This window comes from Arachis stenosperma, chromosome 9, assembly GCF_014773155.1.
Source record: "Arachis stenosperma cultivar V10309 chromosome 9, arast.V10309.gnm1.PFL2, whole genome shotgun sequence".
Taxonomy (NCBI): domain Eukaryota; kingdom Viridiplantae; phylum Streptophyta; class Magnoliopsida; order Fabales; family Fabaceae; genus Arachis; species Arachis stenosperma.
This window is the reverse complement of record NC_080385.1, coordinates 18,586,999-18,597,462: the sequence shown is the minus strand read 5'-3', so window position 1 is coordinate 18,597,462 and position 10,464 is coordinate 18,586,999. Positions and strand designations below refer to the sequence as shown.

General features: G+C 40.5%; 1 non-coding gene across 1 annotated transcript; it reads left to right on the top strand.

The window, feature by feature from the left end:
• Positions 1-7,244: 7,244 nt before the first annotated feature.
• LOC130952827 (small nucleolar RNA R71) lies at positions 7,245-7,348 on the top strand. Its single transcript, XR_009075003.1, has one exon. It is a non-coding gene; the product is annotated as a small nucleolar RNA R71 (small nucleolar RNA).
• Positions 7,349-10,464: the final 3,116 nt, after the last annotated feature.

The following is a 10,464-nucleotide window of genomic DNA, read 5'->3' as shown; positions in this document are numbered from 1 at the left end:
GACTTGCCCTCTTTCTCCCCGTACTGATGCTGCCGGGAAGGCTCCGGATCTTGGTTGACCTCCTTTTTTAAGTATTTGTGTAAATAGCCCAGTTTGTGGGCTTTGAACTCTTTTTTTGTAAATGATGTTTTGTTGACTGTTGATACTCCAGTTGCTACTTTTAGCAACTTTATTTTGAAAAATAAAGTGGTTTCTCTTGCTCTTGGGGCTGGCTTCAAGCGGCCTGTTGAGTCTTTGTTTTATGGTAACTGCGATATGCTTGCTTGCAGCTTTCTTTAGCATTTACCTGGAATTTTCAGAGTTATTTTTTATCCATCCTCTTTTGATTGCTTTTGTGGCGAGATCGAGGTCTATCGGGTCGAGTTATCTCCCCTCTGTTGGTTGATTTTCTCAATTGATCTTTTCGAGCAACCCTTTGGGATTACTTTTTATAACTTTTTGTAGCTTTAGTCCGACTTCTTCATGTTGGTCCCCTGTTTCGTTACTAGGTGATCCTTTTTCTTAGATCTTGTTCAGATCTCTTTTGAGGTTTTACCTTTTGTAACTTTATCTTTCTGGGTCGACTTTGTCACATCGGGCTCTGTCGAGTTATTTGATAATCCTCTTTCTTGGACCTTGTTCAGGTCTCTTTTAGGGGTTATCTTATTTTGTAGGAGGCCGACTTCGTTAGGTCGATCTCTTCTAAGTTGTTTTTGTAATCCTCTTTCTTGGACCTTTGTTAGGTCCCTTTCAGGGATTACTTTTACAACTTGTCTTGTAGGAGACCGACTTCGTTAGGTCGATCTCTTCTAAGTTGTTTTTGTAATCCTCTTTCTTGGACCTTTGTTAGGTCTCTTTCAGGGATTACTTTTACAACTTGTCTTGTAGGAGACCGACTTTGTTAGGTCGATCTCTTCTAAGTTGTTTTTGTAATCCTCTTTCTTGGACCATTGTTAGGTCTCTTTCAGGGATTACTTTTACAACTTGTCTTGTAGGAGACCGACTTCGTTAGGTCGATCTCTTCTAAGTTGTTTTTGTAATTGGTCGGGCGAAATTGTGAACAATACTTTTTCACAACTCAAATAATCCCCGGTAATGGCTCCAAGAACTTGGTGGCTCAATACCATGGCATTACACAACTTCGCACAACTAACCAGCAAGTGCACTGGGTCGTCCAAGTAATAAACCTTACGTGAGTAAGGGTCGATCCCACGGAGATTGTTAGTATTGAAGCAAGCTATGGTCATCTTGTAAATCTTAGTCAGGCAAACTCAAATGTATATGATGATGATGAACGAAAATAACATAAAAGATAAAGATAGTGATACTTATGTATATCATTGGTGTAAGAGCTTCAGACAAGTGTATGAAGATGCCTTCCCTTCCGTCTCTCTGCTTTCCTACAGCCTTCATCCAATCCTTCTTACTCCTTTCCATGGCAAGCTCGTGTAGGGTCTCACTGTTGTCAGCAGCTACCTCCCATCCTCTCAGTGAAAGCGATTGCATATGTCCTGTCACGGCATAGCGGAATTCATCTGTCGGTTCTCAATCAGGCGCGGAATAGAATCCAGTGATTCTTTTGCGTTATCACTAACGCCCCCGCCCTCAGGGTTTGAAGCACGTCACAGTCATTCAGTCATTGAATCCTACTCAGAACACCACAGACAAGGTTAGACCTTCCGGATTCTCTTGAATGCTGCCATCAGGTCCTGCCTATACCACGAAGACTCCGAAGAATCCAAGAGATATTCACTAAAGCCTCGAATGCTTGTAGAACAAGAATGGTTGTCAGTCACCTTGTTCATAGGTTGAAGAACGAGTGATATCTTAGATAAAGAACAAGCGGAGTTGAATAGAAGAACAATAGTAATTGCATTAATACTCGAGGTACAGCAGAGCTTCACACCCTTAATCTATGGTGTGTAGAAACTCCACCGTTGAAAATACATAAGCATAAGGTCCAGGCATGGCCGAATGGCCAGCCTCCCAAAGATCTAAGATAGCATAAAAGTGAAGATAGCTACCAAAGTCTACTAATACAATAGTAAAAGGTCCTATTAATAGTAAACTAGTAACCTAAGGTGTACAGAAATGAGTAAATGACATAAAAATCCACTTCCGGGCCCACTTGGTGTGTGCTTGGGCTGAGCAATCAAGGAAATTCGTGTAGAGACCTTTTCTGGAGTTAAACGCCAGCTCCCATGCCAGTTTGGGCGTTTAACTCCAACTTTTATTCCTGTTCCGGCGTTTAACGCTGGAATTCCTGAGGCCGGATTGCTTCGCGGGTTTGGGCCATCAAATCTTGGACAAAGTATGGACTATTATATATTGCTGGAAAGCCCTGGATGTCTACTTTCCAACGCCGTTGAGAGCGCGCCAATTGGGCTTCTGTAGCTCCAGAAAATCCACTTCGAGTGCAGGGAGGTCAGAATCCAACAGCATCTGCAGTCCTTTTTGGTCTCTGAATCAGATTTTTGCTCAGGTCCCTCAATTTCAGCCAGAAAATACCTGAAATCACAGAAAAACACACAAACTCATAGTAAAGTCCAGAAAAGTGAATTTTAAATAAAAACTAATAAAAATGTACTAAAATCTAACTAAAAGATATCAAAAACATACTAAAAACAATGCCAAAAAGTATACAAATTATCCGCTCATCACAACACCAAACTTAAATTGTTGCTTGTCCTCAAGCAACTGAAAATCAAATAAGATCAAAAGAAGAGAATATGCAATGAATTCCAAAAACATCTGTGAAGATCAGTATTAATTAGATGAGCGGGGCTTTTAACCTTCTGTCTCTGAACAGTTTTGGCATCTCAATCTATCCCTTGAAATTCAGAATGGTTGGCTTCTTTAGGAACTCAGAGTCCAGATAGTGTTAATGATTCTCCTAGTAAAGTATGATGATTCTTGAACATAGCTATTTATTGAGTCTTGGCTGTGGCCCAAAGCACTCTGTCTTCCAGTATTACCACCGGATACATACATGCCACAGACACATAATTGGGTGAACCTTTTCAGATTGTGACTCAGCTTTGCTAAAGTCCCCAATTAGAGGTGTCCAGGGTTCTTAAGCACACTCTTATTTGCCTTGGATCACAACTTTATTTCTTTTCTTTTTCTTTCTTTTCTTTCTTTTTTTTCGAATTTTTTTTTTTTTTCGGTTTTTTTTTTTTTTTTTTTTAAATAGCTTTTTCTTGCTTCAAGAATCATTTTATTGATTTTTCAGATCCTCAGTAACATGTCTCCTTTTTCATCATTCTTTCAAGAGCCAACATTCATGAACCACAAATTCAAGATACATATGCACTGTTTACACATACATTCAGAGAACAAAAATATTGCCACCACATCAAAATAATTAAACTATTATAAAATTCAAAATTCATGCAATTCTTTCCTTTTCAATTAAGCACGTTTTTATTCAAGAAAGGTGATGGATTCATAGGACATTCATAACTTTAAGGCATAGACACTAAGACACTAATGATCATAAGACACAAACATGGATAACATAAAGCATAAAATTCGAAAAACAAAGGAATAAAGAACAAGGAAATCAAGGAATGGGTCCACCTTAGTGATGGCGGCTCTTCCTTGCTTTTGAAGGTCCTATGGAGTGCTTGAGCTCCTCAATGTCTCTTCCTTGTCTTTGTTGCTCCTCCCTCATGATTCTTTGATCTTCTCTAATTTCATGGAGGAGAATGGAGTGTTCTTGATGCTCCACCCTTAGTTGTCCCATGTTGGAACTTAATTCTCCTAGGGAGGTGTTTAGTTGCTCCCAATAGTTTTGTGGAGGAAAGTTCATCCCTTGAGGAATCTCAGGGATTTCTTGATGAGAGGGGTCTCTTGTGTATTCCATCCTTTTCTTGGTGATGGGCTTGTCCTCATCAATGGGGATATCTCCTTCTATGTCAACTCCAACTGAATAACAGAGGTGACAAATGAGGTGAGGAAAGGCTAACCTTGCCACAGTGGAGGTCTTGTCTGCCACTTTATAGAGTTCTTGAGCTATAACCTCATGAACCTCTATTTCCTCTCCAATCATGATACTATGGATCATGATGGCCCGGTCTATGGTAACTTCGGACCGGTTGCTAGTGGGAATGATTGAGCGTTGTATGAACTCTAACCATCCTCTAGCCACGGGCTTGAGGTCATGCCTTCTCAAATGGACCGGCTTTCCTCTTGAATCTTGCTTCCATTGTGCGCCCTCTTCACATATGACTGTGAGGACTTGGTCCAACCTTTGATCAAAGTTGACCCTTCTAGTGAAAGGATGCTCATCTCCTTGCATCATAGGCAAGTTGAACGCCACCCTCACACTCTCCGGACTAAAATCCAAGTATTTCCCCCGAACCATAGTGATATAATTCTTTGGATTCGGGTTCACACTTTGGTTATGGTTCTTTGTGATCCATGCATTGGCATAGAACTCTTGAACCATCAAGATTCCAACTTGTTGAATGGGGTTGGTGAGAACTTCCCAACCTCTTCTTTGGATCTCATGGCGGATCTCCGGATATTCACCCTTTTTGAGTAAAAAGGGGACTTCGGGGATCACCTTCTTCAAGGCCACAACTTCATAGAAGTGGTCTTGATGCACCTTTGAGAGGAATCTATCCATCTCCCATGACTCGGAGGTGGAAGCTTTTGCTTTCCCTTTCCTCTTTTTAGAGGTTTCTCCGGCCTTTGGTGCCATAATGGTTATGGAAAAACGAAAAAGCAACGCTTTTACCACACCAAACTTAAAATGTTTGCTCGTCCTCGAGCAAAAGAAGAAAGAAAGGAGTAGAAGAAGAAGAAATGAGGAAGAGGGGGAGGGTAGTGTGTTCGGCCAAAGGGGGAAGAAGTGGTCTTTAGGTTGTGTGAAAATGAAGGGTTGAAGAAGGGTATTTATAGGAGAGAGGGGGGTAAAGGTTCGGCCATTTGAGGGTGGGTTTGGGAGGGAAAGTGGTTTGAAATTGAAGGGTGAGGTTGGTGGGGTTTTATGAAGGATGGATGTGAGTGGTGAAGAGAAAGATGGGATTTGATAGGTGAGGGGTTTTTGGGGAAGAGGTGTTGAGGTGATTGGTGAATGGGGGAAGAAGAGAGAGAGTGATGGTAGGGTCCTGTGGGGTCCACAGATCCTGTAGTGTCAAGGAAAAGTCATCCTTGCACCAAATGGCATCAAAATCCACGTTTTGACCCATTTCTGGCGTTAAACGCCGGGCTGGTGCCCATTCCTGGCGTTTAACGCCAGGTTGTTGCCCTTTACTGGCGTTTAACGCCAGTCTGGTGCCCTTTTCTGGCGTTAAACGCCCAGAAAGGTGCCAGACTGGGCGTTAAACGCCCAACTGCTAGGCTGACTGGCGTTTGAACGCCAGCAGCATCTTCCTCCAGGGTGTGCTGTTTTTCTTCCTGTTTTTCATTTTGTTTTTGCTTTTTTCATTGTTTTTGTGACTTCTTATGATCATCAACCTACAAAAAAGATAAAATAACAAAAGAAAATAATTAATTATAAAACATTGGGTTGCCTCCCAACAAGCGCTTCTTTAATGTCATTAGCTTGACAGAGGGCTCTCATGGAGCCTCAGAAATGCTCAGAACCGTGTTGAAACCTCCCAACACCAAACTTAGAGTTTGAATGTGGGGTTTCAACACCAAACTTAGAGTTTGGTTGTGGCCTCCCAACACCAAACTTAGAGTTTGACTGTGGGGGCTCTGCTTGGCTCTGTTTTGAGAGAAGCTCTTCATGCTTCCTCTCCATGATGATAGAGGGATATCCTTGGGCCTTAAACACCATGGATTCTTCATTCACTTGAATGATCAACTCTCCTCTATCAACATCAATCACAGCCTTTGCTGTGGCTAGGAAGGGTCTGCCAAGGATGATGGATTCATCCATGCACTTCCCAGTCTCTAGGACTATGAAATCAGTAGGAATGTAATGGTTTTCAACCTTAACCAGAACATCCTCTACAAGTCCATGGGCTTGTTTTCTTGAGTTGTCTGCCATCTCTAATGAGATTCTTGCAGCTTGCACCTCTAAGATCCCTAATTTCTCCATTACAGAGAGGGGCATGAGGTTCACACTTGACCCTAAGTCACACAAGGCCTTTTTGAAGGTCATGGTGCCTATGGTACAAGGTATAGAAAACTTCCCAGGATCCTGCCTCTTTTGAGGCAGTTTCTGCCTAGACAAGTCATCCAGTTCTTTGGTGAGCAAGGGTGGTTCATCCTCCCAAGTCTCATTTCCAAATAACTTGTCATTCAGTTTCATGATTGCTCCAAGGTATTTAGCAACTTGCTCTTCAGTGACATACTCATCCTCTTCAGAGGAAGAATACTCATCAGAGCTCATGAATGGCAGAAGTAAGTCCAATGGAATCTCTATGGTCTCATTTTGAGCCTCAGATTCCCATTGTTCCTCATTGAGGAACTCAGAGGAGATTGGTACACGCCCACTGAGGTCTTCCTCAGTGGCGTCCTCCTCCTCTCTTTCCTCTCCATATTCGGCCATGTCTATGGCTTTGCACTCTCCTTTTGGATTTTCTTCAGTGTTACTTGGGAGAGTGCTTGGAGGAAGTTCAGTAATTTTCTTGCTCAGCTGACCCACTTGTCCTTCCAAATTCCTAATGGAAGATCTAGTTTCAGTCATGAAACTTTGAGTGGTTTTGATCAGATCAGAGACCATGGTTGCTAAGTCAGAATTATTCTGCTTAGAGCTCTCTGTCTGTTGCTGAGAAGATGATGGAAAAGGCTTGCCATTGTTAAACCTGTTTCTTCCACCATTGTTATTGAAACCTTGTTGAGGTCTCTCGTGATTCTTCCATGAAAGATTTGGGTGATTTCTCCATGAAGAATTATAGGTGTTACCATAGGGTTCTCCTAGGTAATTTACCTCTTCCATGGAAGGGTTCTCAGGATCATAAGCTTCTTCCTCAGATGAAGCTTCCTTAGTACTGTTTGGTGCATTTTGCATTCCAGACAGACTTTGAGAAATCAAATTGACTTGTTGAGTCAATATTTTATTCTGAGCCAATATGGCATTCAGAGTGTCAATCTCAAGAACTCCTTTCTTCTGACTAGTCCCATTGTTCACAGGATTTCTTTCAGAAGTATACATGAATTGGTTATTTGCAACCATTTCAATCAGTTCTTGAGCTTCAGTAGGCGTCTTCTTCAGATGAAGAGATCCTCCTGCAGAGCTATCCAAGGACATCTTAGATAGTTCAGAGAGACCATCATAGAAAATACCTATGATGCTCCATTCAGAAAGCATGTCAGATGGACATCTTCTGATTAATTGTTTGTATCTTTCCCAAGCTTCATAGAGGGATTCTCCATCCTTCTGTCTGAAGGTTTGGACTTCCACTCTAAGCTTACTCCATCTTTGTGGTGGAAAGAACTTTGCCAAGAAGGCATTGACTAGCTTTTCCCATGAGTCCAGGCTTTCTTTAGGTTGAGAGTCCAACCATATTCTAGCTCTGTCTCTTACAGCAAAAGGGAATAGCATCAGTCTATAGACTTCAGGGTCAACCCCATTAGTCTTGACTGTGTCACAGATTTGCAAGAATTCAGCTAAAAACTGATGAGGATCTTCCATTGGAAGTCCATGGAACTTGCAATTCTGTTGCATTAGAGAAACTAATTGAGGCTTAAGCTCAAAGTTGTTTGCTCCAATGGCAGGGATAGAGATGCTTCTCCCATAAAAATCAGGAGTAGGTGCAGTAAAGTCACCCAGCACCTTCCTTGCATTGTTGGCATTGTTGTTGTTTTCGGCTGCCATGGGTTCTTCTTCTTTGAAGAATTCGGTCAGGTCCTCTAAAGAGAGTTGTGCTTTGACTTCTCTTAGCTTTCTCTTCAAGGTCCTTTCAGGTTCAGGATCAGCTTCAACAAAAATGCCTTTGTCTCTGCTCCTGCTCATATGAAAGAGTAGAGAAAAAGAAAATGTGGAATCCTCTATGTCACAGTATAGAGATTCCTTGAAATGTCAGAGGAAAAGAGAATTAGTAAGAAGAAGGAGAAGGAAAATTCGAACTTCAATTGGATAATGTTCGAATTGTGCATTTAGAAGGAGTAGTACTCCATAATTAGAAGGATGTGGGAAGGAGGGAAGTTTATTTTCGAAAATCAAGTGAAAAATTTTGAAATTATTTTGAAAAACATTAATTAATTTTCGAAAATAAAAGTGGAAAAGAAATTAAGTGATTTTTGAAAAAGAATTTGAAATTAGAAATTAAAAAGATTTGATTGAAAACTGTTTTGAAAAAGATGTGGTTAAAAAGATTTAATTGAAAAGTTATGAGTTTAAAAAAAGATGTGATTGAGAAGATATGATTTGAAAACATTTTTAAAAGATATGATTTGAAAACCATTTGAAAAGATATGATTTTAAAAAAAGAATGACTTGCCTAACAAGGAAAGATATGATTTGAAACATTCAAACCTTTCTCAACAGAAAAGGTAACAATCTTGTGATGTTCAATCAAATCATTAATTGTTAGTAAGTATCTTTTAAAAAGGAAAGAAATTGATTTTGAAAACATTTGATTGAAAAGATTTGATTTGAAAAAGATTTGATTTTGAAAAACTAAGAAAATTGATTTGAAAACAAAATCTTCCCCCTAGCACCATCCTGGCGTTAAACGCCCAGAATGGTATACATTCTGGCGTTTAACGCCCAAAATGCTACCTCTTTGGGCGTTAAACGCCCAACCAGGTACCCTGGCTGGCGTTTAAACGCCAGTCTGCCTTCTTCACTGGGCATTTTTGAATGCTCAGCTTTTTCTGTATAATTCCTCTGCAGTGTGTTCTGAATCTTCAATCCTTTGTACCATTGACTTGAAAAGACACAAATTAAAAATATTTTTGGATTTTTGATAATCAAAATGCGACAAGAATCAAATAACAATGCATGCAAGACACCAAACTTAGCAGTTTGTGTACTACTGACACTAACAATATGAAAATGCATATGAGACACACAAAATACTTCAAGTCAATAGAATTCAAAGATCAAAACAAAGAAATATATGCATGGATTCGAAAATTATAACAAAAACATGCATTTGACACCAAACTTAGGATGAGACACTAAACTTATGCAAGAAACATCAAATATTTTTGGTCTTTTTGGTTTTGTAAATTTTTTTTTTTTGTGTTTTTCGAAAATTAAGTAGGAAAAGGTATCAAAATTCTTAATGAGAATTCCAGGAATCAGTGCAATGCTAGTCTAAGACTCCGGTCCAGGAATTAGACATGGCTTCACAGCCAGCCAAGCTTTCAAAGAAAGCTTCGGTCCAAAACACTAGACATGACCAAAGGTCAGCCAAATCTTTAGCAGATCACTGCTCCAACAGCAAGATTGATACGAAATCAACAAGCTCTTGTGGTGATAAGTTGAAACCTCGGTCCAATCAGATTAGACATGGCTTCTCAGCCAGCCAGATTTCAACAAATCATCATGAAACTCTAGAATTCACCTTCAAGAATTTCGAAAAAAAAAAATACCTAATCTAAGCAACAAGATGAACCGTCAGTTGTCCAGCCTAAACAATCCCGGGCAATAACACCAAAAATTTGATGTTGTTGCCGGATCTTGGCTCTGATGTTACCAAAAGCTTGCTCAAAACTTGAACAATCCCCGGCAACGGCGCCAAAAACTTGGTCGGGCGAAATTGTGAACAATACTTTTTCACAACTCAAATAATCCCCGGTAATGGCTCCAAGAACTTGGTGGCTCAATACCATGGCATTACACAACTTCGCACAACTAACCAGCAAGTGCACTGGGTCGTCCAAGTAATAAACCTTACGTGAGTAAGGGTCGATCCCACGGAGATTGTTAGTATTGAAGCAAGCTATGGTCATCTTGTAAATCTTAGTCAGGCAAACTCAAATGTATATGATGATGATGAACGAAAATAACATAAAAGATAAAGATAGTGATACTTATGTATATCATTGGTGTAAGAGCTTCAGACAAGTGTATGAAGATGCCTTCCCTTCCGTCTCTCTGCTTTCCTACAGCCTTCATCCAATCCTTCTTACTCCTTTCCATGGCAAGCTCGTGTAGGGTCTCACTGTTGTCAGCAGCTACCTCCCATCCTCTCAGTGAAAGCGATTGCATATGTCCTGTCACGGCATAGCGGAATTCATCTGTCGGTTCTCAATCAGGCGCGGAATAGAATCCAGTGATTCTTTTGCGTTATCACTAACGCCCCCGCCCTCAGGGTTTGAAGCACGTCACAGTCATTCAGTCATTGAATCCTACTCAGAACACCACAGACAAGGTTAGACCTTCCGGATTCTCTTGAATGCTGCCATCAGGTCCTGCCTATACCACGAAGACTCCGAAGAATCCAAGAGATATTCACTAAAGCCTCGAATGCTTGTAGAACAAGAATGGTTGTCAGTCACCTTGTTCATAGGTTGAAGAACGAGTGATATCTTAGATAAAGAACAAGCGGAGTTGAATAGAAGAACAATAGTAATTGC